The following is a 26257-nucleotide window of genomic DNA, read 5'->3' on the forward strand; positions in this document are numbered from 1 at the left end:
TAGAATATCAAAACGAAATATATTGATGTGGTTCCAACACTTGTGAGAGATTATTCGTTATCACTGCCTACAAACCTCTCACAGCCTTAATATAGAATCAGTCTTTTCTTTTCGTGGTATCTTTTGAAGACTGTCCTTCTTGGGGCAACACTCGTCATGTTGTATGACTGTGTTGTGAATTTCTCAGCCCTCCTCCTCTCCTTCCTTGACCACGCCCACTTCTTTCTACACTCTCCCTTTTGACACCCATCGTAACTGTTGTGTGACAATGGAATATTTTGTTATAGAACTCATGATAAAGTGGACGGACGTAGATGTGTATTTCCTGAAGATTTTTACAATTCTAAAATGTTATTTCATGCTCATCTTTATGCCAAGGCTAGATAAGAGGTATTGACAGGCGACTAATGTTGTGCCTCCTAAAATCCGGTTTAATAGACCCAAGACCATATTTTAGCGAATATTTCAACTGTATTATTAGAGAATGTTCTTTGCTGATTCAGTTGCACCTGATGTTCCTCCGTTGTATTCTGTTTTCTCCTGTGTCTTTAGCAATTTTGTCCTTTCCTATGCCATCCATGGCTTTAATTGAAAGAAAGTTTTTTGTTTTCATTTCCGCTTTGGAAAACTTTAGGCTGATATACTCCACTGCTTCCATCTTGTCATGGGGAAAAGCATATATTTCAAGCATTTCTTTGCATTATCATATTCCACGTACATATTTCCAGGTTCAAGGAACTTGTGCCTTGTTGTGTCAATACACTGATTTTGCATCAAGCTGTACATCTACTAATTAAAGACAGGATCATTTTAACAGGCATTAGATGTTACTATAAATAGTATTAAATGCATACACACTAGGCTCTTCAATACTTTCAAAAAATTCATACCTGAAGCTTCATTAAAGAGAGCAGATATTCTCTTTTCGTACACCACTTCACTTGTACTAGTTGTATTCTAAATGCAGTCCTAGTATTGGCTTAGAGCCTAAATTTTATCACAAAAGAGTGCAGAACTATGCAGCAAGTCACCTGTAGTTCTTTGACTGTGAAGAGTTCCCCACTTTAGATTTGCAAATGTGTGCTTAGATCATTTTCTTCTGAAATGTCACTTGTACCAATTATATTTTCAGCCCCTCAATTTTCACGCCGTTGATGTCAGTGTAGTCGAGAAACAACTAAATCGCTAAAATTTAACAAAGCCTCAGGAGCCGATAGATTTCCGTCTGAGTTGGCCCCTCTTTTAGGCATAATTTATCTTAGATCCCTCGAACAAAAATCGGGGCCCATCGGTTGGAAGAATGCGCAGGTCACACCCATCTACAAGAAGAGTATCAGACATGAATCACGAAACTAACGGCGAAGATAACTTTTTGTAGAATCTCAGAACATATTCTGAGCTCAAACAGCACCTATTCCGAAAACATCGCCCATATGAAACCCAACTGTCAGTCTTTTCACACGAGATCCTAAAAGCCGTGGATGAAGTCAGCCAATCAGATGCAGCATTTCTCGATTTCTGAAAAGCTTTCGACTGTCAGTACACATCTATACTTACCGATAAAAGGACGATCGTATGGGGTATAAAAGCTAAATTTGCAACTAGGTTGAGGATTTTTGGGTAGGGGCGGCGCAGCAAGTTATCTTGGAGGGTCACCTTTTCAATTACTCAGGCATGTCTGATACAGGGCGACTCAAAACTTTAAGTGTGCTCTGGGGAAGTGTATTGGGACGCCCGCTGTTAATGTTGTACATTAATGAGCTTGTGGACAATATTAATAGTAATCTCTGACTTTTCGTAGATGATGCAGTTATCTCTAATGAAGAACTGTCTAAAATATTCATTCAGATCTTAACAAGATACTAAAGTGATGAAAATATTGACAACTTACTTTAAATGTTCAGAAATATGAAATTGTGTATTTCTCAAAACGAAAAAGTGCTTTCCTATAACTACAATAGAAACGAATCACAATAGGAATCTGTCAACTCATACAGATAGTTGAGTGTAACTGTGCGTAGGGGTATGAAATGGACAGAACAGTCTTGGATAAAGTAGGTAGCAGACTTCGGTTTACTGGCACAAATGCAATCAGTCTACAAAGGAGACTGCTTGCAAAAGACTCATGCAGACTATTCTAGAATATTGTCTGGGATCTGTACCAAATAGGACTTACAGGAGACATTCAACGAACAACAGAAAGGCAGCATTAACGGTCACAGGTTTGTTTGGCTAGTGGGAGAGTGTCACGCAAATGCCGATGAAACTGAACTGGCAGATGCTTGAAGATGGAGGCAAACTATCCCGAGAAAGCTCAATTAGTAAGTTTCAGAAATGACGAATCTAGAAATCCCGTAGAGTCGCGAAGACAAATTCAGACTGAATACAGCTCCCACTGACGCGTTTCAGCAGTCATTCTTCCCTTGCTCCACACGTAAATGTAACATAAAGAAACCTTAATGATTGAGACAATGCAGACTACCCTCTGCCATGCACCTCAGTGATCTGCGCAGTATCGATGTAGATGCAGAATTATTATTATTATAAAGAAAATTGTTTTCGTGTTTTTAGGTCAAATATAGAGAACGAGGACACATAGCGCTATCAGTGGGCGAAGCTACATACAACTCATGTCACCTACACGATATGAACCGGAACACCGCCGACAAAATTTCGGAATATGTTCAGTGATATTTTCTGAGAATTTGGTTTAAGGACCCTTGTTCTCCGGTGGCTCGTTAGAAAGTAATGATGTAATTATGACTTAATTGAGTTTGTTACCAGAATTATCTTTGTTTCTGTGAAACTACTTTCACGAACAGTAAAAAGCCTATAACATGAAATAACCAAAACGTAATTACAAGAAATAATTCCACAACATTGAAAAACCGTGTAAAATGCAATGGCGAAAACTTAGTAACACGAAATGATCTGGTTATTCGTGGGCGTCTATAAATAGTTGTAAAGCTACTGTGCTGTGGTTGTCTTTGCTGCGGGTACAACTGAGCATATGGTCGTCGAGCCGTTTTTTTCATTGCACTCAGTGAACCCAGAGACAAGATACATACCGCCAGATTCTTCATCAGTAAGTCCATTTATACTGCTGTATATCACTGTTAACAAAAAACACCGCTGGAAAATCAACCCGAGACTGGACAGAGCGGTACTGAATGCAAGCTTGGGGACTAGGCGCAAAGTAGGCCTGGAACAATTACATTAATTCGTGGTGTCTGTTCTGTCTGATATGGACGGGCCTGGGTGGGAGTGTGGCTCGGCCGAGAGGCGTGCAGAGACAGTCCACGCAATGACGATAAACCTGCGTTCGAATGGCACAGTGGTTAACACATCTGCCCAGTAATCAAGAGATCCCGGTCCAACACGTATTTTCACTCGTCTCCGCTGATTCCGCATAAAGTCCGAAGCAGGTGATATCAGTAGCTCCTTGGCTTTCCTTTCGTTTCTCCCCCTCCACCTTCAATTTACTTAACACGAGTGGAACAAGTTTGTTTCCAAACAAGACAGATAGTGCATACTATCAACATTTTCAATGTTGTCCAGTATTTTCAATGCAATATCGATACAAGGGATAAGAAATCAAAACTATTGAGCTGTGTGCGGCTCGCGTTCGTGACGTTTGTTCTTTGGCATTTTGTCACATTGGGTGGCTATCTTTGGTGTGACCACTAGTATTTGTGGGTGGTGTGGGTGGTGTGGGTGGTGTGGGTGGTGTGGGTGGTGTGGGTGGTGTGGGTGGTGTGGGTGGTGTGGGTGGTGTGGGTGGTGTGGGTGGTGTGGGTGGTGTGGGTGGTGTGGGTGGTGTGGGTGGTGTGGGTGGTGTGGGTGGTGTGGGTGGTGTGGGTGGTGTGGGTGGTGTGGGTGGTGTGGGTGGTGTGGGTGGTGTGGGTGGTGTGGGTGGTGTGGGTGGTGTGGGTGGTGTGGGTGGTGTGGGTGGTGTGGGTGGTGTGGGTGGTGTGGGTGGTGTGGGTGGTGTGGGTGGTGTGGGTGGTGTGGGTGGTGTGGGTGGTGTGGGTGGTGTGGGTGGTGTGGGTGGTGTGGGTGGTGTGGGTGGTGTGGGTGGTGTGGGTGGTGTGGGTGGTGTGGGTGGTGTGGGTGGTGTGGGTGGTGTGGGTGGTGTGGGTGGTGTGGGTGGTGTGGGTGGTGTGGGTGGTGTGGGTGGTGTGGGTGGTGTGGGTGGTGTGGGTGGTGTGGGTGGTGTGGGTGGTGTGGGTGGTGTGGGTGGTGTGGGTGGTGTGGGTGGTGTGGGTGGTGTGGGTGGTGTGGGTGGTGTGGGTGGTGTGGGTGGTGTGGGTGGTGTGGGTGGTGTGGGTGGTGTGGGTGGTGTGGGTGGTGTGGGTGGTGTGGGTGGTGTGGGTGGTGTGGGTGGTGTGGGTGGTGTGGGTGGTGTGGGTGGTGTGGGTGGTGTGGGTGGTGTGGGTGGTGTGGGTGGTGTGGGTGGTGTGGGTGGTGTGGGAGTAGTCAGTCGGTTGGGACGGAGCAGCGAGGAAGTCTCCGGCACGAGGACAGGCCGGGACCGCTGGCGCTGTCGGACCGTGAGGCGCTAGCTGCGAGAGCGACAAAGTTCGTTGCCCACCGGACCTGGACGCAAAAGTTGAGTGATGAGTTAACCTGTTATGAATCCTCAACTATTGTGACATCTCTTCGTTCATTTGCGGGTTGTTGCTCCCTGGGCCATTTGGGCTAGCAGCAACGTATGATGGAGTCAGCGAAATCGTGCAGGCGTCTTCCTATATTGTGATTAATTATTAAATTGACTTACTTTCCAGTGAAGTGAACCAGCGGTATTTTCTGCTCCGTGGCTGTTAACACCCCAGTTACCTGCCCTGATCGTTAGCACAGTTCTCCAGCAGTGTGCCTTTCCTCGTTGTTGATGCTGTCCAGCACAGCGTGTAGTTCAACAGCCTTTAAGTTGTTCACATTTGCTTAGTGGTTATTGTTCCCTCGGTTGTTTTTAAACGCCAATTTCTGAAGACGCAGTGTTGCCTGTATCCTTGGCCTCGGCCGATATTTTCCATCATTGTGCCATTGCTCGGACGGAAGGAGATTGGTGAAATTGTTGGTCGGTCCTTGGGCTGTCCCTAGTTTGGGTTGCCATCCAGTTATTTAACTTCAACTCTTGGCTGCCTGTCTCACCTCACCTTACGTTTGAGCTAGCTACTCAGGCTGACCCTTGGAACACTTCTGAGCACCACTTGTTCTGTTTAAGACTGTTGATTTTCGTTTTAGTTTGAAGTATTGTGTGAGGCCTGCGGCCATGTATTAATTCAGTTCTTTTTAAATTTTACATAAAGGCCTTCAGCCATCTTAAATTAAAATTTTGAAGATTGATTTTATTTAAAAAAATAAAAAAAATCCTTAAAATTGGTTCTATCTGAAATTGTTTGTAATCCAGGCCCTAAGCTGTCAGCTGTTCCATGTGTTATGTGTGGCTTTCAGCAGAGGATTTACGTGAACCACTTTTAATAAGGCCTTCAGCCATTTGTGTTCTTTAAAGGAAAATTTTTTATGTGAAGGAAGGGGTTTATTTTAAATTGCTTGTCTGACTTGTTGTTCAGGCCTTCAGCCGTTGTTTCAAATTTGTTTGTGGCCTTCAGCCATACAATAAGTTAATATTTCTTTAATTTGGCTTTTGGCCATTCTGTTGTAAATTTAAAAATAAATTTTTGGTTGGAAAAATTGTTTATTAATGTGTTTTAATTATAGTTGTCCTTCAGACGTGTAGTGTAGCATTCAGCCGCAAATTGTTTTCAATTGCATTTTTTAAAGAAAAAAATTACCTTCTATTTTTAATTGCTTTTGATTTCTAAGCTAGGCCTTCAGCCATTCTTGTTTTTGGTCTGGTTTTGGGCCTTCAGCCCAGAAAGCATCTCAAGTTCCTTAACTAGGCCTTCAGCCGTATTGTTTAATGGTGATCTTTTAAAGCAATGTGTAAATGAGTGGTTCTTGGAAAAATAAAGTTGTGTGTTTGACTGTGCAACTCACAGTAACTGTTTACGGCCCCATCCACAATCGTAACCGTATCCTGTGCGCTCTCTGAGTACCGACCAACCTGGTTTAAACTATGCAACGAGCCACCAGAGACCATGGCTCCTTTATGTCTTATGCTTAAAAAATATCCGTGGACAGTATCCTAAATTTTGTCGTAGGAGTTCTAATTCACCATGTGTGTATGCAACGTGCAGATCCACGGGTTATTTGAAAGTATGCTTTGTCGAGTAGAAGAGATACGATTTTTAAAATCCGTGTTAGTTACGTAGTTAGTTTCATGTTCCATGGATCATATTGCAAGATAGATCGTAATGATATGGCCATTTTACATTGAAAATTAATTTGTATGTATGGTTACATTCTGAACATTTCTAAGATTTTTTTCCTAGAATAAAAAGGATATACAGATGTTGAGAGTTAGTAAGTCCTACCCATCACCTTTTATACATTACAGTAATAGAAATTCTGCTTTGGAATACAAGGAGTTGCCAAGGAGAAACTTTCTCGGTTTGTTTTGATTTTAAATTTTACTTTACTGTGTGCCAAACATTTTATATCACTGGGTAAGGTATCAAAATTTTTTGTGGCAGTCCTGTGCGCCTATTTGTATTATAGACAACATTAATGTGGAGTAATGAACATTATTTTTTCTAGTATTGTAATTATGTACATCAATGTTTCTTTTCAACTGTAGTATATTATTTACAACAAACTTCTTGAGGGAATTAATATACTGTGAAGCAGTAGTAAGAATGCCCAGCTCTTTAAACAGATGACTACAAGATGGTTGTGGGTGAGCACCACATATTGTTCTTACAGCACGTTTTTGACCAATGAAGACTTCCTTTCTTAAAGATGATTTCCCCCAGAACATTCTTCCATATGAAATTATTGCATGAAAATACGCAAAATATATCAGTTTGCTGATTCGTCTCTACCCAAGATTCACAATGATTCTAAGCGCAAATGTGGCTGAACTAAGTTGTTTTAGGAGGTCCAAAATGTATGCAATAATAAACACGTAAATAGATAAAGTGTGTTAGTGAAAAGTATTTCAACTGTGAAAAGGTCAGTTATTTGAGGAGATAAATACTTTTCGACTTTTTTGGCACTTATCAAGACAACAAGATAAGGATAAAGTAAAAAGACGCTGTTTACTGCGTTCTTGGTGTTTTTTTATATGTTTGCACTTGTTGTTGTCTTCAGTCCAGAGACCTCTCCATGCTACTCTATCCTGTGCAAGCTTCTTCATCTCCCAGTACCTACTGCAGCCTACATCCTTCTGAATCTGTTTAGTGTATTCATCTCTTGGTCTCCCTCTACGATTTTTACCCTCAACGCTTCCCTCCAGTACTAAATTGGTGATCCCTTGAAGTCTCAGAGTATGCCCTACCAACTCCTCTTCTTTCCAATTCTATTCAAAACCTCCTCATTAGTTATGTGATCTACCCATCTAATCCTCAGCATTCTTCTGTAACACCACGTTTCGAAAGCTTCTATTCTCTTCTTGTTTAAACTATTTATCGTCCACGTTTGACTTCCATACGAGGCTACACTCCACACAAATACTTTCAGAAACGACTTTCTGACACTTACATCTCTACTCGATGTTAACAAATTTCTCTTCCTCAGAAACGCTTTCCTTGCCATTGCCATTCTACATTTTATATCCTCTCTACTTCGACCATCATGAGTTATTTTGCTTCCCAAATAGCAAAACTCATTTACTACTTTAAGCGTCTCATTTTCTAATCAAAATTCCCTCAGCATCACCCGATTTAATTCGACTACATTCCATTATCCTCGTTTTGCTTTTGTTGATGTTCATCTTAAATCCTCATTTCAATACCCTGTCCATTGCGTTAAGCTGCTCTTGCACGTCCTTTGCTGTCTCTGATAGAATTACAATGTCATCGGTGAACCTCAAAGTTTTTATTTCTTCTGCATGGATTTTAATTCCTACTCCGAATTTTTCTTTTGTCTCTTTCACTGCTTGCTCAATATACAGAATGAATAACATCGGGGAGAGGCTACAACCCTGTCTCACTCCCTTCCCAACCACTGCTTCCCTTTCATGTCCCTCGACTCTTATAACTGCCATATGGTTTCTGTACAAATTGTAAATAGCCTTTCGTTCCCTGTATTTTACCCCTGCCACCTTCAGAATTTGAAAGAGTATCCAGTCAACGTAGTCAAAAGCTTTCTCTAAGTCTACAAATGCTAGAAACGTCGGTTTGCCTTTCCTTAATCTATTTTCTAATGCACTTATCAAGTGTAAATTTTCTTGAGCAAATATCTGTATGCCGGTATGTTCTGAATTGTGTGGAGGACACATTTCCTATGCTTTCACCGACAGGAGTGTAAGTAATTTACCACACGCTCTTTGACAACAATTACCGCTATGAATTTTGCTCTCATAAACTTTACTATCTTTGCTTGTTTCAATATTTTGGTACTATATTTCCATTTTTTTGTACAAAGGTTACAAAAGGCCAAACTGCACTGCATATTTCCTGTCAGAAAGGTCACAGTTCGTAGTAACAGACGGAAAGTCATCGAGTAAAACAGAAGTAATATCCGGCGTTGCCCAAGGAAGTGTTATAGGCCCTCTATTGTTCCTGATCTATATTAACGATATAGGAGGCAATCTGAGTAGCCGTCTTAGATTGTTTGCAGGCCTGTGTTGTCATTTACGGTCTTGTAAAGTCATCAGATGATAAGGACTTGCAAAATGATTTACATATCTGTATGGTGCGAAAAGCGGCAGTTGACTCTGAATAACGAAAAGTGTGAAGTTATTCACATGTGTAGTAAAAGAAAGCAGCTAAATTTCGATTACGCGATAAGTCACATAAATCTGAAGGCTGTAAATTCAACTAAATACTTAGGGATTACAATTACAAATAACCTACGTCGGAACGATCACAGAGATAATATTGTGGGTAGGGCAAACCAAGGACTGAGATTCATTGGCAGAACACTTAGAAGGTGCAACAGGTCTACTAAAGAGACTGCTTACACCACGCTTGTCCGCCCTATTCTGAATTATTGCTGTGCGGTGTGGGATCCGCATCAAGTGGGACTGATGGATGACATCGAAAAAGTACGAAGAAGGGCTCGGTTTTTACTATCGCGAAATAGGGGGGATAGTGTCAGACATGATACGTGAATTGGAGTGGCAATCATTAAAACAAAGGCTTTTTCGTTGCGACGGGATCTTTTCATGAAATTTCAATCACCAGTTTTCTCCTCCGATTGCGAAAACACTCTGTTGGCACCCCCACGATAAAACAAGAGAAATCAGGGCTCGCACAGAAAAATTTAAGTGCTCGTTTTTTCCCGCGTGTCGTTAGAGAGTGGAACGGTAGAGAGACAGCTAGTTGAAGGTGGTTCATTTAACCCTCTGCCAGGCACTTTATTGTGAATAGCAGAGTAATCACGTAGATGTAGACGTAGAAACAGTTCTCGCGACACAGGCAGTTTTGGCGCTGACGTGTAAACGAAAATGACCACTGGAAAGAGACGAGACTCGGTACAGGAATAAAACGCCAGGAGCGCTGCAATAGACTCATTGTCTCGAGTAGTCAACTAAGAAAGTCTATCGTGTAAAAAGGGCGTAAGGGTGAATCGGAGGGCCAACGGTTCTACTACCTGCCGGCAAGTAGCGGAATTGGGACGGGGCAGGGAGGGAGGGAGTACTAGTGGACCTTTCGTCGACCTTCTCTGGGTGCAAATTTCAGTGGCTGCAGATGCAGGTGCAGTTTATAGGAGATCGGTGGCGAGGGCCACGCCCTGGCCTACCTGCAGCTCTGCCCGGGGAGGAGGTGGTCCGTGCGCATGCGCTGCCGGGGCTCCGGTCACCGCGCTGCCGGAATCAATATGACTCGTAACGCTAAAGGTCACCGCCGGGACGCCGCCACGGCGAGCCGTCACCCACCCTGCGTGGGCTTCACGGAGCCTTCGCGTCGCTCTGGACCTGTTGATAGTCACGAGCCGTACATTACGGCCAGCATTTCGTGGACGACTAACAAGGAAGTTTCGTCTTCAAGCGCCCACACAATATATATATATATATATATATATATATATATATATATATATATATATATATATATATATATATATATATATAAAAGCTAAGGCTCTCATCAACCCAAAGGCTAGTTTATAGCATTTGCAGACTTAGAGAAAGCTTATTACAACGTTAACTGGAATACTCTCTTTCAAATTCTGAAGGTGGCAGGGGTAAAATAGCTGCGCGGGATTAGCCGAGCGGTCTGAGGCGCTGCAGTCATCGACCGTGCGGCTGGTCCCGGCGGAGGTTCGAGTCCTCCCTCGGGCATGGGTGTGTGTGTGTGTGTTTGCCCTTAGGATAATTTAGGTTAAGTAGTGTGTAAGCTTAGGGACTGATGACCTTAGCAGTTAAGTCCCATAATATTTCACACACATTTGAGCAGTTGAGTGATAAAATACAGGGAGCAAAAGGCTATTTACAATTTGTATAAGAACCAGATGGCAGTTATAAGAGTCGAAGGACATGAAAGGGAAGCAGTGGTTGGGAAGGGAGTGGACAGGGTTGTAGCCTCTCCCCGATGTTATTCAATCTGTATACTGAGCAAGCAGTAAAGGAAACAAAAGAAAAATTCGGACTATTTATTAAAATCCACGAAGAAGAAATAAAATCTTTGAGGTTGGCCGATGACATTGTAATTCTGTCAGAGACAGCAAAGGACTTGGAAGAGCTGTTTAACGGAATGGATGGTTTCTTGACAGGAGGATATAAGATGAACATAAACAAAAGCAAAACGAGGATAATGGAATGTAGTCGAATTAAGTCGAGTGATGCTGAGGGAATTAGATTAGGAAATGAGACACTTAAAGTAGTAAAGGAGTTTTGCTATTTGGGGAGCAAAATAACTGATGATGGTCGAAGTAGAGAGGAAATAAAATGTAGAGTGGCAATGGCAAGGAAAGCGTTTCTGAAAAAGAGAAATTTGTTAACATCGAGTATAGATTTAAGTGTCAGGAAGTCGTTTCTGAAAGTATTTGTATGGAGTGTAGCCATGTGTGGAAATGAAACATGGACGATAAATAGTTTGGACAAAAACAGAATAGAAGCTTTCGAAATGTGGTGCTACAGAAGAATGCTGAAATGCTCAAATGTGTGTGAAATCTTATGGGACTTAACTGCTAAGGTCATCAGTCCATAAGCTTACACACTACTTAACCTAAATTATCCTAAGGACAAACGCACACACACCTATGGACAAGGGAGGACTCGAACCTCCACCGGGACCAGCCGCATAGTCCATGACTGCAGCGCCTTAGACCGCTCGGCTGAAGAATGATGAAGATTAGATAGGTAGATCACATAACTAATGAGGAGGTATTGTATAGAATTGGGGAGAAGAGGAGTTTGTGGCACAACTTGACTAGAAGAAGAGATCGGTTGGTAGGACATGTTCTGAGGCAACAAGGGATCACCAATTTAGTATTGGAGGGCAGCGTGGAGGGTAAAAATCATTGAGGGAGACCAAGAGATGAATACACTAAGCAGATTCAGAAGGATGTAGGTTGCAGTAGGTTCTGGGAGATGAAGCAGCTTGCACAGGATAGAGTAGCATGGAGAGCTGCATCAAACCAGTCTCAGGATTGAAGACAACAACAACATGCCTTCTAGTATTACAGGTGATGCTAAAATATTTCTGTTTGTTGATGACACTAGCTTGGTAGTAAAGGATGTTGCTTGCAGCACTGGCACTGTTTCAAATAGTGCAGTTCACGACATAAGTTCATGACTTGTATAAAATAAACTAACGCTATATCATAGTAAGACTCGGTTTCTACAGATTCTCACACACAATTCGACAAAACCCGCTGTTTTAACTTCACAGAATGGGAATACGATTAGTAAAACCAAATAGTTCAAATTTGATAGCCACTTGCTGCGCATTAAGACCAGCATTTCGTGGACGACTAACAAGGAAGTTTCATCTTAAGGCGACAAGAGAAACGTATCACAGGCTAGCTTTTTTTTTTTTTTAAAAAAAAAAAAAAGCTAAGGCTCTCATCAACCCAAAGGCTAGTTTATACCATTTGTAGACTTAGAGAAAGCTGTTTACAATGTTAACTGGAATACTATCTCTGAAATTCCGAAGCTAGCAGGGATAAAATACAGGGAGCGAAAGTCCGTTTACAGCTCGTACAGAAACCAGATGGCAATTATAAGAGTCGTGGGGCATGAAAGGAAAGCAGTGGTTGAGAAGGCAGTGAGACAGGTTGTAGCCTGTCGTCGATGTTATTGAATCTGTACACTGAGCAAGCAGTAAACGAAACAAAAGAAAAATTTGGAGCAGGAATTAAATTCCAGGGAGAAGAAATAAATACTTTGAGCTTTGCCGATGACGTTGTAATTCTGAGGCAGCAAAGAACTTGGAAGAGCGGTTTAACGGAATGGACAGTGTCTTGAAAGGAGGATATGCGATGAACAGCAACAAATGCAAAACAAGTACAATAGATTGTAGTCGAATTAAATCAGCCGATGCAGAGGGAATTAGATTAGGAAATGAGACAAAGTAGAAGATGAGTTTTGCTATTTGGGCAGTAAAATGTCTCATAATGGTCGAAGTCGGAAGATGTAAACTGTAGACTGGTAATGGACAGAAAAACGTTTCTGAAGTTTAATATCGGACACAAATTTAAATGTCAGGAAGTCTTTTCTGAAAATATTTGTATGGAGTGTATCCAGGTACGGAACTGAAACATGGGCGATAAACAGTTTATACAATAGAAGTATAGAAGCTTTTGAAATGTGATGCCACAGAAGACTGGTGAAGAGTAGAGGGGTCGGTGACCTATCTAATAAGCAAGTACTGAGTAGAATTGTGAATGAAAGAAACTTGTGGGTAACCTGTCTAGATGAAGGCATCGGTTGATAGGACACATTCTGAGACATCAAGGGCTCACCAATTTAGTCCTGGATGAAAGTGTGTGTGTGTGGGGGGGGGGGGGGGGAGGGGCAAACATTTTAGAGGGAGACCTAGAGATGAACACATACGCAGATTCAAAAGCATGTAGGTTGCAATAGTTATTCGGGGATGAAGAGGCTTGCACGGGATAGAGTAGCATGGAGAGCTGCATTGAACCACTCTTCGGACAGAAGACCACAACAACAATGACGTTGTCTTGTGTCAACCTATTGATTGACTTATCCATTCAGTTATAGGGCGGACCTACAGTTTAACTTGGACTATGAACCATGATGCAACTCGCAATTTTCAAATTACATGAGATGGAAAAAGTGACGAGGGCGTTGCCTGGAATTGGTCGGATCGCTTCGACCGCGCTCTTTCAACCGGAATTCCGGAGTTCAGTGTGTCGTGGCGTCCTGGTATGGGAAATTAGTCGATACGTTGAGCAGCGGCAGCGGTTGATTGCGTATGCGGCCTTTCTTCCCTACAGCTCAGTCTAATACAATGGGATTTATTCCTCGGTTTCTTAATACATGTCCTATCACCCTGTCCCATCTTCTTGTCTGCGTGTTCCGTCTGTTCCTTTCTTCGCAGATTCTGCGGAGATACTGCTTTTCTCTTATCTTATCAGCCCACCAAAGTTTCAATATTCTACTGCAGTATCACAAAAAATGGCTCTGAGCACTATGGGACTCAACATCTGAGGTCATTAGTCCCCTAGAACTTAGAACTACTTAAACCCAACTAACCTAAGGACGTCACACACATCCATGCCCGACGCAGGATTCGAACCTGCGACCGTAGCAGTCGGGCTGTTCCGGACTGAGGCGCCTAGAACCGCTCGGCTACCACGGCCGGTGCAGTATCACATCTCAATCATTTCGATTCTCTTCTGTTTCGGTTTTTCCCACAGTCCATGAGTGACCACCACACAATACTATTCTGCAAATGTACATTATCGGAAATTTCTTCCTGAAATGAAGCGCTATGTTTGATACTAGTAATCCTCCATTGGAGCAGGCCAAGGCAATATGCTGACACCATGTAGAGCATGTTACGTTACAACAGCGGTATGTAGACCAACATTATACTGTTGGAAAACACACCTTAGAAAGCTGTTCGTCGATGGCAGCACATCAGGTCGAATCACCATACAGTACAACTTTGAAGTCAGGGTGAGTGGGAGGATCACGACAGTGCTCCTGTTGTCATACGAAATCGCACTCCAGACCTAAACCCCAGCTGTAGATCCAGTGTGTCCAACACTAAGACAGGTTGCTTGTAGGCCCTAAACTGGCCTTCTCCTAACTAACACACGGCCATCATTGGCACAGAGGCAGAACCAGCTTTCATCAGAAAACAGAACAGACCACCTCCCTGTCCTCCAATGAGCTCTCGCTTGACAGTACCGAAGTCCAAATGGCTGTGGTTTGGGGTCGGTCGAACGCACGCTACACAGCATCTGGCTCAGAGCTGTCCTTGAAGTAACAGATTTGTAACAGTTCGTTGGGCCACTGTGGTAGCAACTGCTGCTCAAATTGCTGCTGCAGATGCAGTTCGATGGGCGGAGCCATACGCCGAACACGATGTTCTTCCCTCCCGATACCACCACATGGCCTTCCGGAGCCCGGCATTCTTGCGATCGTGCGCCGTGGCAAAAGTTGCTGTTTTGAAGAGCGCACCGCAGCGCGTTGTGTAAAGCAGTCGCCCTCCATTTCTGGCGGTGGTGCCACTGTGGCAATCGCAGCTTTGGTGTCTCCCTCTGGTGGGAAAGGTTGCCTGTTCAAGTGCATTTAAGGAGCGCTATGAGCTCGCCAGTTGGTCAGTCTGGGTGAATCTGGAGTCAGTCTGGGGTCAGTCTCTCGTCCCCAGCTTGCTAGTCTGTCTCTCGTCCGAATTTGTGGCGCAGTGAGAGAACTCGAGTGGTCGCCCAGTCGGGGGCTTAGTTCCTGCATCTGAGTCTGCTCGTTAGGCCGCCAGTCTGCTCGAGCTGCTCAGGAAACGGTCATTGGCGGTTGCATCAATCGGTTGGTCGGTCGCGCACTGGGACACAAGATGACTTGTCCGTCTTGAGCGTCGGCGCATGTGAGGTCGCCACGTCAGTCCAGTGGGCCGCGCCGTATAGCGAGGGGTTGTGGCTTCGCGGCCGACACGAGAGCAACAGGAGTCAACCCACATCAGTCTGGCCGGTGCGAGCTGCGACGCCGTGAGACGGGAGATCGGCGCGCCTTCCTGCGTCCGTTGAAGCGCCTGGCAGCGGACGGTTCGGGAGAGCGTTTTGGGGGTGCTGCGCCAGGTCTTCGCCAGAAATCGCATTTTATTAGAAGTTAAGTGATTGGAGATATGTTGTTTCATTTACTTGTTAAATTCGTCTTCTTGGTGAGGTCACCAGCCGCTTTGCTTTGGGGTCGTCCCACCATTCTTCTCCGTTTGCCCAGCCGCGGGAAGGTGGTTATTTATGAATTGGGTGGTCCGTTTTTCCCTTGTGGAGTAGGGGCGGCTTAGAGCAATCTGCGGTTGGGGTTGTTCGGTAATCTCCCTATCAATCTGCCGTACGTTAATAGCTGTCCCTGTCATGTTTGTCGGATTCGGTGTGTTACCGAATTTATTGCTTGAAGTGTAACGACTTAATTCTTGAAATATGTTTTATCTTGCCTATCATTTTGAGAGGCGGTATATGTATACTGTAGAGCATGTTTGGCCAACCTTGTATAATTTTACGTAAGATTGCATTTCATGGGCTTTTATTTAAGTGGTCATTTTAGTATACAAAGTTGCCACCCTTCCACTGTAAGACTTTTCTTAGAAGTTAAAATCAAGTTGAACCTTCGGTGGCAAGTTAATCTTTTAATTTTAGTGTTTTGTATCATTTCCATCCCTCCTACTGGGTGCATAGTTTGTGTGCTTGTGTAAATTGTTAAAACTTTTACTTTAAGGTAATCTGGTGTGTTGCAGATTTGCACCTGTGTAGTCTTTCAGAGGTTGCTGTGAGCGGTCGTGACTACAGCCGTGTCAAAAGGGAGCGGCAGGGTTCTCAGCCCGAAGTTCATACACTCAAAAATTTGTTTCTTTCTGCCTGTGAATAAATTGTAACTTGATATTTAGAGGGTGCTTTCTGCTTATAATTTTAAATCTGTTTCTTAAAAAAAGCTTTTAGGAATAAAATTCTCATTTGTTAAAAGCAATTTCTTTTTGATTTCATCAGTTACTCCCTGGCAACTACTTCCACGCTCACATAGTGTGATTAAATGTGTTAATGTTCTTGATGAATCGCTAGTAAATAAAGTAAATTCTTAAGAAAAGGTTTTGAAAGTAAATTCACGGTTCAGATCGTACATTCTGATCACTGCCGCTGCCAGCAATCATGTACAGTGGCTACTTTCCTGCCAAGTCTTTCTACAGTATCGCAGAAGAAACGTCCAGCTTCTCGTAGCAACATCCAATTTCTCGTGGCCCTATTACACGACGTCATTCAAACTCAGAGAGGTGTTAATAATGGCGTTTTGTCGCCTTAAAAACATTCTTGAGCAACATCAACTCACCAAGTCCAGTTTCAAAGGTAACTAATGCTCACGATCGTTACAGCGCGTATATAAAGCAAACCTCATTTGCTTCCTCATAGTGGCACTACTAGCGCCACTCTTATGAGGCTGGCGCGAAATTTAAGTAGATCCGAGGGCTATTCGGAAAGTAAGGAACGATTGGTCGCGAAATGGAAACCTCAGTGAAAATCAAAACTGTTTTATTTGCAATGCTTAGCGACACCTTCCAGCTACTTCTCTACACAGTCGCCGCTCAGACTTAGACATCTGTCGTAGCGTTGTACCAACTTTCCAGTTCCCTCGTTATAGAAGACAGCCGCCAGTGCTTTTCGACAATTTTCTACTCTGGACTGCAGCTCGTTGTATGTGTCAAAATATTGTCTTCATAGCCAGCGGTTCATTTGAGCAGAGATGAACCTCAGGGGTAGCCAATTACGGGCTGTATTGCGGGTAATCAAACACTTCCCATCGAAAACGCTGCAGGAGCCTCTTCATTGCCCCTGCAGAGTGCGGCCGAGAATTGTTGTGTAGGAAGAACCGCATGACAGTTATGCTATGTGGATTACATAGCTTCAGGCGAAATATTTCGCCAGGCCCTCATACGTGGTGGGAGACGCTAATTTCTAGCCATCTTTACATTCTCACTGTGAGCTCAGAACTGAGAAGAGCGACATGATGCGATTCACAGGCGTACTAGACACAGTGCCAAACACATCTGTGCAAAGCTTCATCAGATTTCCACTGTATTTTCCATTTCGCGACCGATAGTTCCTTACTTTCCGAATAACCATCGTATCTTCTCTCAAACATAGAAACATGCCTATCAACTTTTGTTCATGTCGCAAAACTCCTATTTGGGGCTGAGATTTTCCCTCAATGTGTATTACCTTCATCTCCTTGTAGCTTATTCCTATTGCACTCGTAATTCGAAAATCTTGCACCACTTTATGTCGTCGAACAGTTTTTCTCGGTCGACAAATTCAATCATGTGTCTTGATTTTTCTTATGTCTTGCTTCGATTATCAAGCGCAACTGCCTCTCTAAGGCCAAACTCATCGTCATCTAACAGATTCTCAATATTATTGATTGTCGACTCCATGGCGTGTTGTGTGCACCACGACCAAATAGTCGATAGAATTGGAAGGAAAATAAGCATTGGCCGTATTTTGCTGTTTTATTGTCAGCAAAATCGATTTTCGGTCACTTAGTGACCATCCTCAGTGCTGTAATATACAATTAAAATTGGTAGGCACTGGTATCAAGCTATAACCACAAGCTTAGAGCGATCACATAATGTCACTAAGTGACCGAAAATCGATTTTTCTGACAATAAAACAACAAAATACGGCCAATGCTGATTTTCCTTCCAATTCTCAATATTTTCCATTTTTCCGTATATTGTTTACAGGAATTTCGGTGGATGAGACGTTAAGCTGATTGTATGATAGTTCTCACACTTACCTGCCTTTGATATTTGCTGGATTTTGTAGATTACATTTTCCGAGAGTCTGATGGTGTCTGTCCAGTATGATTCTACACGCCAGCTTAAATAGCTGTTTGCTTGCCTCTCCCCCAATGATTTCAGAAATCACGAATGGATGTTATCTACCCTTCTGCCTCATTTGAAAGCAAATCGTCCGCAGTCCTGTTAAATTATGACTCTAATAGTAGATTCCCTATGCCTTCCAGATCGACTTACATTTCTTTTTATGCCACGTCATCTGACAGGTCTTCCCCTCGTAAAGGTCTACAGTGTACTCTTTTGGCCTACCTGTTTTATCCTCTGCGTTTAACAGTAGAATTCCCATTGCATTCTCATTGCTGCCCTTGCTTTTATTTTCAACAAAGGTTTTTGTGACTTTCCTTTACGTTGAATCAGTCCATCCAACGAACCTTCACATTTTCCTTGGAGCCACTTCACCTCGGCTTCCCTCAACTTCCTATTTATTTCATTCCTGAGATATCGTATTCCTGCCTTTCTCTTGCGGTGGTACTTAACTGTTAAGTATACTGGCGAGTGTAGTTGCTCTTCCAAACAGCATCCCATACGAGCAAATCGGTTGCTTCTTTACCTATGGTTACTCATACTTTAGGTACTTGGACTGTGCATGGCTCTGTTTAAAAAGAATAGCTCGATATAGTCACTAGGGTCCAGCCCCACACGCCTGCTTCCATGCCCACGGCTAATTCGCTGCAAATAATAAACTGTAGTTGAGATCTTGCAGTCAAACAGTCTATGGATTGGCTAGAATTGCGAGTTAATAAAACATACAAAAATACAAAATAAAAGTTAAATGAAAAATTTAATAACAAGGGCTCTATTCTAACGTCTGTAATTGATGCAGACACAGAGAATTGTGTTGAATTATTCAAGAAAGGACATCTCAAATAAACAGCGAGTGGTCTCACGATATTCAATTACAGAGAAAAATACCCTTACCAAACGCAGTAAAGTTACGTTGAAAGCATTACGAGAATGGTAGCAAAACCCCCAGACAAGTAATCATCCAAGATACGGGAAAATGGTCCATTTGGCATCACAATACTATTCACCATCTCACAACAGTTCAGAGTTCAACAAGATGATCTACTTATTGACACACGCGATACAAAGAATAGTAATTTATATGCTATCTATTCTCAGTTCCGTAAATCAAGCGGAAAAAGTCCTGCTGGGGAGCATATTCAGGCCTCTCGAAATATAAAGTCCCTTGAGAAATTAAAGTATGCTAGCGATCGTTCGCCGTCCAGACTCTCTCTCATTCCAGCAAAAATCACACTGTACCACAGGAAGGTCTGCCTTCTTCCAGAACTCGATACAAAGTGTCCAGAATCGCTCCCTCGAGCTCTTCACTAGGAAAGTTCCAGTCCCGACTTGACTCCCATAGTGTTCCATTACTGTCTACTTTTCCATTGGCTAAAGGCCATCTCCACCAAAAATATATCGTTCTTAAGCTCTAAAGACCTGATTTAACTCATCTTGACCACGTTCCGATACTAAACTAATATCTTACAACAAGAATATTTAAATAAAGTCTCAAATTTGGTCGCACACAATGTACAATGATTACAAATAAGGTTTGTTCAGAAATAAAAAAGCTAATATTCTTGCGCAAATGCTCTCATGTTAAATGACAACGAATCGTCGTTCAATTTTGTTTAAACAGTTATTTATGCCTTTTTGACAGTGTCTTTTCGTTCTCTTCGGAATTGTGGTGTCCGCTAACACGTGCGATTGACCACTTTTAAATTAGCACACCTTTTTAATACCACTTGCAAACAAAATTTAAATAAAGTTACTGACAAAATAGTAAACTGTTCATTAAATAAAAACACAAGTATGGCAAATAGAGACATTCTTGCTGTATTCCTGTGCTGTGTAATTGTGGAGTATACGATGTTCTGACAAAATTTTGCATAATGAAAAAGATATAAAAGGGTCGTAAATCAATAAATAAAGTAACTACAGATATGTAGCTTTCTGGGCTGACAGATATAGTGCAATGCTATCGTTTGAGATATTGTATACTGAAGTCGCATGAAGCGTTTGAAAGTTGTTAATTCAGAGGCTCACTGTGAAAATATTTTTTTGCTGTGGAATATTATCTTCTGTATTTTTAAAGATATTGACATAATATTGTGTTACTGGATGCAACTCATTTTTTCTAAGATCGTAGATGTATTCATACATTCTTTTTTATCGAGTTGGGCCTCTATGGACTGCGTGGTAACAACGAATTTCATTTTAGTGTCCAAGTCTTGTTCTTGTTCCAGCTTTGACTTCCTACCAGTATCTTCTGAGCCCACCAAGAAGTGCCTATTTATGCTCTTCGGATAATGGTCCTCTCCGTCTTTTGGACGTTGATGCCATTTTAAAACCTTGCTAATTGTTCGCCAATCTTCTAAATTTGTTCCTGTCAGGAATTTCTCTCTCTGAGATACCAATCTGCCTAAGGTCTTTTTCACATTCTTCGAACCATCTTGGCCTTGTTTTCTTAGACTGGATGAAAGTCCATATCCTTTTTGTTAGTCGGTCACTGTTCATCCTCATGAGATGACCGTAAAATAACAATCGCCTCTTCTTAATGGTTGCTGTGATAGGTTCTGTCTTGCTGTACAAGTCCTCATTTGCTCTCATTCACCATCGTCCATCAACCCATCTGTTACCTAGGATTTTCCTTAATATCGTTGTAAATTATTATAGACTCTCAAAGAGCTGTACGACGTCATCTTTCAGCTTGTCTCGAAGTCCGCCAGTGCTGGTCATTCCGCGTTCTTCTAAGCGAGCGGCCATTGTCCAGCTCCCCTCTTACGGGATTTGCCCACATCCGGCTACAACGCTCGTCTTCGTCCTGGGTTGGCCTGGAGCGGCCGCTGCAGCCTGTCCTGAGCCCCGGTCCCACTAGCCTTCCGCTGTACATCACATACACCTCACCTCGAATCAGTTCTGGGCGGCCGATTAGCTCGCTTAAATACGCCTGACGTTACACCCTAAACATTTTTTTATTTCCTTCTTTCGTCGATTAAGTGAAGTATTTCTCTCCTATAAAATGTTTTTGTCGCTATCTTCCTTGTACCTATGTTTGTCTCGCTTTTAAGATTGCCATTATTAAAGATGTACCCTTCCTCTTCAAACAAAATGCCAACAGAGGTATTCATTATGGCAGTACCTACGGCCCTAGAGAACTTCAAAGGCACCTCATCATACCTCAATACTTCAGAATCCTACTTTTTTCCACATTGCTTCTTCCAGATGACTAATACTATAAAAAATTAAAAATTAACAAGAGTTAAATTTTAATTTACAGGTCTGATTAACGTGAAGTTTGTTGTGTACTTCTACAGAGTCTTTATTTCGCAAATACATTTTACTATCCCCAATTCCTTTTCAATATTTTGTTTCGCAGCTTGGCTAAGCAGTCTCTTTGTGTCTATACAAACGTTGTCAATAGCAGCATTGCTGGTTTCCATGGCTCTTGTAAGTTGTGTGAGGGAGAGTTGGATTACGAGTCTTTAGGTATAGCTGTAGAGGAGGTACGCTCTAAACATTTGAATGACAATATTCAATTAATGTTACCTCATTCTATTTGGGAGTTAGAAACACTTAATAAAGTGTGTAGTTGTTTCATAAATAACTCGAAATCATCAGCTGAGGCCCAGTACTTTGTGATTACTAACACGAACTCCCCATGAATTTCTATTCCCACACCACAAGCTTCCGAACGCTGTTCACTGCAAAATCTGACAGTTAGTCGGTTGCGTGTTCCATTGAGCAATCGCACGGTACGGTAGCCATTATAATGTGGAACGTGTCTAGTGCACTGCTGTCTGCCAGACATTTTATTTCATCTGGTAATTGTCGAAAATTTTTATAGCAGCATATTTTACCCCTTTCTCTACCAAAGATAGGTTTAGTAAAGGATAGAGTTTTTCAGGTATTATAATCATGAATGTCACTGTTTCTAAACTGGTCCATTTTGTTAACAAATTTCATTAGTGAGTAAATGTACTGTGAGGCTGTTGCAATAATTCCAAATCTTTTAAAAAGATGCCTACAAGATGTACGACTATGAACCCCACACATTATTCTAACAACTTTCTTTTGAGCAGTGAATACTTTTTGTCTAAATGTTGAGTTACCCTAAAATATTATTCCGTATGACATCAGAGAGTGAAAGTATGCAAAGTATATTAGCTTACTAATTTTTATATACTCAAAATTAGCAATTATTCTGATTGCAAAAGTTACTGAAACTAGTCGCTTTAGAAGATCCAAAATATGAATTTTCCAACTAAGATTCTCATCTATATGTACACCCAAAAACTTAGCATACTCTACCCTGCTGATGTGTTATATTTATTGAAGGAACTGTACTTTTTGCAGCAGAAAATTGGATGTACTGTGTTTTTTCAAAGTTTAGAGCAAGCCGATTAGTATAGACTATCAGCCCTTTTGTAGTTGTACTGTTTCTTAATATGTAATGGCAAACCCGAATTCAACTTCTAATTTCAAACTGCTCCGTACTGTCTGCATAATTATAAATTTGAACATTAGGTCCATTATCCATGTGGTCACAGTGAAACGAAACGAAGCTACCCAAACACGCTTTAACACCCGGACAAGCAAGTCGCTGCCAGGCAGCCAATGCATGCATCCGCATGCGATTCAGGAGATAGCTTGTGAATGACGAAAGGTCCACTGTTGACCTCCGTGATCTGTGATTGGCCTACACTCGTGTGAACTACATCAGATCGAGCGAGCTGCTGCAATCCGTATCTCGTATGTGGGTCCTTTTACGTTCAAGAACCTAAAAACTGAGAGACGCTGAAATGTTGCACGCCTCCTTTTTTTTCGATCTTGCTGTTTCGAAAAACAGGTATAAAATTACGTGCGCAACCATTTCTAAATGAGTGGTCAAAAGTCACGGGATGCAATGTCTCATTTAAAGACGGGCCCTGTATGAGGCCGAATGTGCGGCACTCATTGTTATATACAGTTGACAGGAAACATCATGGGTATGACCATCACAGAGAATACCACGTACATGATAGAACTCAACTGGCAGGAAAAGGTGCAATCAATCAAAATGTCATCGTTGTTGTTGTGGTCTTCAGTCCTGAGACTGGCTTGATGCAGCTCTCCATGCTACTCTATCCTGTCCAAGCTTCATCTCCCAGTACCTACTACAACCTACATCCATCTGAATCTGTGTAGTGTATTCATCTTTTGGTCTCCCTCCACGATTTTTACCCTCCACGCTGCCCTCCAGTACTAAATTTCTGATCCCTTGCTACCTCAGAACATGTCCCACCAACTGATCCCTTCTTCAAGTTGTGCCCAATCCTATTCAATACCACCTCATTAGTTATATGATCTACCCATCTAATCTTCAGGATTCTTCTGTAGCACCACATTTCGAAAGCTTCTATTCTCTTCTTGTCCAAACTATTTATAGTCCGTTTCACTTCCATGCATGGCTATGCCCCATACAAATACATTCAGAAACGACTTCCTGACACTTAAATCTATACTCGATGTTAACAAATTTCTCTTCCTCAGAAACGCTTTCCTTGCCATTGCCAGTCTACATTTTATATCCTCTCTACTTCGACCATCATCAGTTATTTTGCTCCCCAAATAGCAAAACTCCTTTGCTACTTTAAGTGTCATTTCCTAATCTAATTCCCTCAGCATCACCCGACTTAATTCGACTACATTCCATTATCCTCGTTTTGCTTTTGTTGTTCATCTTGAATCCTCCTTTCAAGACACTGTCCATTCCGTTCAACTGCTCTTCCAAGTCCTTTGCTGTCTCTGATAGAATTAAAATATCATCGGCGAACCTCAAAGTTTTTATTTTTTCTCCATGGATTTTAATACCTGCTCAGAATTTTTCTTTTATTTCCTTCACTGCTTGCTCAATATGCAGTTGGAATAGCATCGGGGAGAGGCTACAACCCTGTCTCACTCCCTTCCCAACCACTGCTTCCCTTTCATGTCCCTCGACTCTTATAACTGCCATCTGGTTTCTGTACAAACTGTAAATAGCCTTTCGCTCCCTGTATTTGACCCCTGCCACATTCAGAATTTCCCCCCTGCGGGTCCGGGGATTAGAATAGGCCCGAGGTATTCCTGCCTGTCGTAAGAGGCGACTAAAAGGAGTCCATCCCCCTCACGGGGGTAGTTAGCGCCTGCGTCCGGAGACGGACGGTTTCACGACCTATAATCGTGGTCTTTTTGGTTTTTCACTTCTCGTTTCTTCCTTCCTTTTGTTGGTTCCTTTCTTTGCTCTTCTCCACTTCACTGTCTTCCTTAATCTTTCCCTTGACTCCTCCTTGCCTTCTCATTGCCTTTTTCTCCTTGCCTTCTCATTGCCTTCTTCTCCTTGCCTTCTCCTTGCCTCCTTCTCCTTGCTTCCTCATTGCCTTCTTCTCCTTGCCTTCTCTGGTCTCCGCCTCGGCGTTTGAGACAGTCTGTCCTCTTTCTCCCTCTCTCTTCTTTTTCCTCTTCTTCCTTCCTCCCTGTGCGTGTCTGAAGGCCGACCCACGCGTTCGCACGCGTAGCCGGTGACGGGGTAACGCGTAAGTCCCCGCCCTGGGTAGACATGTAAGGCACGCGCGTACCCCCTGGTAAAGGCCAGGCCCGGGGAGGGGTGATTGCCTGAGCTGATACCTTCTGACCATGCCGATTGGTCCCTCCGTCTGTTTCTCGGGAGGTGTGACCTGAGGTGTAAACATTCACCTAAGGCGGGAGTGCCCTCTGAGAGGGTCCCCACAAGGAAGGAGCGCGCCATCGGAGACGCTGGCAATCATGGGGGATTCCTCCGCAATGGATTCTACTCCATCGCTTTCGACTTCGACCCACAAACGGAAACGTGACCAGCCAACAGTGACAAAAATACTACCGCCTGCCCCACAGTTCCTCGTAGTTTCTCGATCTGAGGACGGAAAGGATTTTTCCTCTGTCAACCCTTTCGTTATCCAGAAGGGCGTAGATGCCATAGCCGGATCTGTCAAATCTTGTACCAGGTTGCGTAACGGTACCTTATTACTAGAAACTGAGAGCGCCTTTCAGGCACAAAAACTGCTTCGGGCCACACTCCTGTATACATTCCCTGTCCGGGTGGAGGCTCACCGAACTTTGAATTCGTCTCGTGGTGTGGTCTACACTAGATCCCTCGACGGTTTGACTGACGAGGAGATTCAATCTTTCCTCGCTGAGCAGGGCGTGACGGCTGTCCATCGGGTCATGAAAAAGGTCAACAATGACCTTGTACCGACCCGGACACTTTTCTTAACCTTCGATAGTGTTAAGCTGCCATCGCGCATCAAGGCGGGCTACGAGGTTATTTCTGTTCGCCCCTATGTCCCGACACCTACGCGCTGCTACCAGTGTCAGCGTTTCAATCACACTCGACAGTCTTGTTCCAATGCGGCTAAATGTGTCACTTGTGGCAGGGATGCCCATGAGGGTGACTGTCCACCTCCGTCTCCTCGTTGTGTGAACTGTCAGGGTGACCATGCCGCATCCTCCCGCGACTGTCCTGTCTATAAGGAAGAACGCTGTATCCAGGAAATTCGAGTCAAAGAGAAAGTGTCCACCTCGGCTGCTCGCAAGCTATTGGCTAGTAGGAAGCCCACGCTGCTCCCAGCGGGGAAATACAGCACTGTCCTCGCCTCTCCTCGGACTACCCGGGAGGTAGCAACCCAGACATGCGATCTGACCTTCAGCACCACGGTCGTCCGTTCGGCCAGTGCTAAGATCGCGCGGTCGACGTCTCCTCTTCGTCCCATCACCCCACAGACACCAGCCCCTTCATCAGCTTCTGCTAAGACGAAGACCCAGAAGTCAGATGCACGGGCCTTCAAGAAGGAACCGTCCCGTGCAGACTTCCTACGTACCTCGACCTCCCAGCCTTCGTCCGGTACTTCCACCAAACGACCTTCCAAGAAGGCTCATAGGAAGCACAGTTCTCCTTCTCCGCCACGGCGCATTTCTTCTCCTGCGCCACCCAGCGGTTGCCGCCCCAGGCCGTCATCCCTTTCGCCTGGCCGCACCGCTGGTAGCCGAACATCTGGCCGTTCACCGGCGGAGGAAGCTCCCCCTCCCGGCCATCTTCCCAAGATGGCCGATGAACCTATAGAACCAATGGACGATGACTGTCCGCCTACTGATAGCGGCGGCAGTGCTCGCTCGAAGCCAGGCCCTCAGCGGCCTTCGAGGTGACCCCTTCTCTC

Source organism: Schistocerca nitens, chromosome 4, assembly GCF_023898315.1.
Source record: "Schistocerca nitens isolate TAMUIC-IGC-003100 chromosome 4, iqSchNite1.1, whole genome shotgun sequence".
Lineage (NCBI taxonomy): Eukaryota > Metazoa > Arthropoda > Insecta > Orthoptera > Acrididae > Schistocerca > Schistocerca nitens.